Genomic DNA, 4,553 nt, shown 5'->3' on the forward strand with positions numbered 1-4,553 from the left:
AATAGCGTACATCTACCGCTTCTTAGACTTGCTTTCAATGAGAATGACAGATCTATAACTCACAATTCTATGTGAATTTGTTCAGGTCGACCCAAAAAGTTACATATTGCAGCTTTAACAATTGTGCAAAGGAAGGAAGCGACGTCTCCTCCCTCGCAAACGGAAACTCGGCCATACCCCTCCCTTCCGCTAATTTCACGGCCAAAAAGAACATTTTTGTTATCATACATTTTTATGATACAGACAATTATGACTTTGTGACTGTGGTATCTAGTGGAAAACTTGTATTATCATGGGGTTGAAAATCACAGCACCAGTTTAAGCACCGCCAATCGCCCAATCCTGATTCGTCCAAATAATCAAAGACAAAAACCCCAAACCAGGAACTACCGCTGCTTGTAATCACATAATTCTATGCAGGCCTTGACAGATTCTCGCCTTTTTATCTGTCCATGAGAATTATTTTACCTTTATTTAACTAGACAAGTCAGTTAAGAACAAATTCTGCCCCGGCCAAATCCGGACAACACTGGGCCAATTGTGCGTCGCCATATGGGACTCCCAATCACGGCCGGATGTGATACAGCCTGGATTCAAACCAGGGAATGTAGTGACGCGTCTTGTGCTGAGATGCAGTGCCTTAGACCGCTGCGCCACTCGGGAGCCCAAATGACAAAATAATAAAAGAATATGAAAGTCATGTCAATATGAAATATAACTTACAGATTGAAAGTGAAGCTTGTTTTTCAACCTCTGCCCACATGATGTGTCAGTTACCTCCTCTTAAACTCTGCTAGTCTCGCTAGGTACCACTTCGGGGTTAAGACTGCCTTTGAGGCGCCTGCTTAGCCTGCTTAACAGGGCTGATCGCCCCTGAGCCCCCAACGGCCCGTAAAACAGACAGAAGAAAGTGTTGGAATCCCTCTACGACATGAACAATTAGTGCCCTGACCTCTGGCCGCTGGAGGAATGTTAATCCAGACAGATGTAGAGATATTAACAGAACGCACATAACACAGAATAACACTATTTAGCACTGGGACAGCACATTCAGTAATAACACTACCAGGGCTGTCCAGTACTGGGACAGCCCATTCAGTAATAACACTACCAGGACTGTTCAGCACTGGGACAGCCCATTCAGTAATAACACTACCAGGGTTGTTCAGCACTGGGACAGAACATTCAGTAATAACACTACCAGGGCTGTTCAGCACTGGGACAGCCCATTCAGTAATAACACTACCAGGGCTGTTCAGCACTGGGACAGCCCATTCAGTAATAACACTACCAGGGCTGTTCAGCACTGGGACAGCACATTCAGTAATAACACTACCAGGGCATTTCAGCACTGAGGCAGCCCATTCAGTAATAACACTACCAGGGCTGTTCAGCACTGGGACAGCCCATTCAGTAATAACACTACGAGGGCTGTTCAGCACTGGGACAGAACATTCAGTAATAACACTACCAGGGCTGTACAGCACTGGGACAGCCCATTCAGTAATAACACTACCAGGACTGTTCAGCACTGGGACAGCCCATTCAGTAATAACACTACCAGGGTTGTTCAGCACTGGGACAGAACATTCAGTAATAACACTACCAGGGCTGTTCAGCACTGGGACAGCCCATTCAGTAATAACACTACCAGGGCTGTTCAGCACTGGGACAGCCCATTCAGTAATAACACTACCAGGGCTGTTCAGCACTGGGACAGCACATTCAGTAATAACACTACCAGGGCATTTCAGCACTGAGGCAGCCCATTCAGTAATAACACTACCAGGGCTGTTCAGCACTGGGACAGCCCATTCAGTAATAACACTACGAGGGCTGTTCAGCACTGGGACAGAACATTCAGTAATAACACTACCAGGGCTGTTCAGCACTGGGACAGCACATTCAGTAATAACACTACCAGGGCTGTTCAGCACTGGGACAGCACATTCAGTAATAACACTACCAGGGCTGTTCAGCACTGGGACAGCCCATTCAGTAATAACACTACCAGGGCTGTTCAGCACTGGGACAGCACATTCAGTAATAACACTACCAGGGCTGTTCAGCACTAGGACAGCACATTCAGTAATAACACTACCAGGGCTGTTCAGCACTGGGACAGCACATTCAGTAATAACACTACCAGGGCTGTTCAGCACTGGGACAGCCCATTCAGTAATAACACTACCAGGGCTGTTCAGCACTGGGACAGCACATTCAGTAATAACACTACCAGGGCTGTTCAGCACTGGGACAGCACATTCAGTAATAACACTACCAGGGCTGTTCAGCACTGGGACAGCACATTCAGTAATAACACTACCAGGGCTGTTCAGCACTGGGACAGCACATTCAGTAATAACACTACCAGGGCTGTTCAGCACTGGGACAGCACATTCAGTAATAACACTACGAGGGCTGTTCAGCACTGGGACAGCACATTCAGTAATAACACTACCCAGGGCTGTTCAGCACTGAGGCAGCACATTCAGTAATAACACTACCAGGGCTGTTCAGCACTGGGACAGCCCATTCAGTAATAACACTACCAGGGCTGTTCAGCACTGGGACAGCCCATTCAGTAATAACACTACCAGGGCTGTTCAGCACTGGGACAGCACATTCAGTAATAACACTACCAGGGCATTTCAGCACTGAGGCAGCCCATTCAGTAATAACACTACCAGGGCTGTTCAGCACTGGGACAGAACATTCAGTAATAACACTACCAGGGCTGTTCAGCACTGGGACAGAACATTCAGTAATAACACTACCAGGGCTGTTCAGCACTGGGACAGCCCATTCAGTAATAACACTACCAGGGCTGTTCAGCACTGGGACAGCCCATTCAGTAATAACACTACCAGGGCTGTTCAGCACTGGGACAGAACATTCAGTAATAACACTACCAGGGCTGTTCAGCACTGGGACAGCCCATTCAGTAATAACACTACCAGGGCTGTTCAGCACTGGGACAGCACATTCAGTAATAACACTACCAGGGCTGTTCAGCACTGGGACAGCACATTCAGTAATAACACTACCAGGGCTGTTCAGCACTGGGACAGCACATTCAGTAATAACACTACCAGGGCTGTTCAGCACTAGGACAGCACATTCAGTAATAACACTACCAGGGCTGTTCAGCACTAGGACAGCACATTCAGTAATAACACTACCAGGGCTGTTCAGCACTGGGACAGCCCATTCAGTAATAACACTACCAGGGCTGTTCAGCACTGGGACAGCCCATTCAGTAATAACACTACCAGGGCTGTTCAGTACTGGGAAAGCCCATTCAGTAATAACACTACCAGGGCTGTTCAGCACTGGGACAGCACATTCAGTAATAACACTACCAGGGCTGTTCAGCACTGAGACAGCACATTCAGTAATAACACTACCAGGGCTGTTCAGCACTGGGACAGCCCATTCAGTAATAACACTACCAGGGCTGTTCAGCACTGGGACAGCCCATTCAGTAATAACACTACGAGGGCTGTTCAGCACTGAGACAGCACATTCAGTAATAACACTACCAGGGCTGTTCAGCACTGGGACAGCCCATTCAGTAATAACACTACCAGGGCTGTTCAGCACTGGGACAGCCCATTCAGTAATAACACTACCAGGGCTGTTCAGCACTGGGACAGCCCATTCAGTAATAACACTACCAGGGCTGTTCAGTACTGGGACAGCACATTCAGTAATAACACTACGAGGGCTGTGCTCTGCTAGATGGCCCATTCATAGTCCTACTAGCATATCAGAAAACCCAACAATAGTATTATGCTTCAAATGATACTTCTACTCAAAATCCCAGCACAAGATATATATCCAGTCATATAGACAGAGGACTGTATATGTTTCCCAAGGAGGATCAATGACACGAGCCCTTTAGTCATCCCTGAAATATCTCTGATAATCTCTCTGACATGAGAAGCACAGGGGATGGGGATGATGACGGCTGTACTGACAGTCCCTTGTTGGCGGCTGTACTGACAGTCCCATGTTGGCGGCTGTACTGACAGTCCCTTGTTAACGGCTGTACTGACAGTCCCATGTTGACGGCTGTACTGACAGTCCCATGTTGACGGCTGTACTGACAGTCCCATGTTGGCGGCTGTACTGACAGTCCCATGTTGACGGCTGTACTGACAGTCCCTTGTTGGCGGCTGTACTGACAGTCCCATGTTAACGGCTGTACTGACAGTCCCATGTTGGCGGCTGTACTGACAGTCCCATGTTGACGGCTGTACTGACAGTCCCATGTTGACGGCTGTACTGACAGTCCCATATTGACGGCTGTACTGACAGTCCCATGTTGGCGGCTGTACTGACAATCCCATGTTGGCGGCTGTACTGACAGTCCCTTGTTGGCGGCTGTACTGACAGTCCCATGATGATAGTGGTACTGACAGTCCCATAACAGATGGAGGTATTTCAGTAGTAAATGTCCAGACAGACAGGAAGGAACCGTACTAGCCCCGACAGATGGAGATTCGTCATGTAAAGCCTTTCAACAGCACCTTGCAGAACATACCCGTCAA

This window comes from Salvelinus namaycush, chromosome 7 (assembly GCF_016432855.1).
Source record: "Salvelinus namaycush isolate Seneca chromosome 7, SaNama_1.0, whole genome shotgun sequence".
NCBI classification, from domain to species: Eukaryota; Metazoa; Chordata; class Actinopteri; order Salmoniformes; family Salmonidae; genus Salvelinus; species Salvelinus namaycush.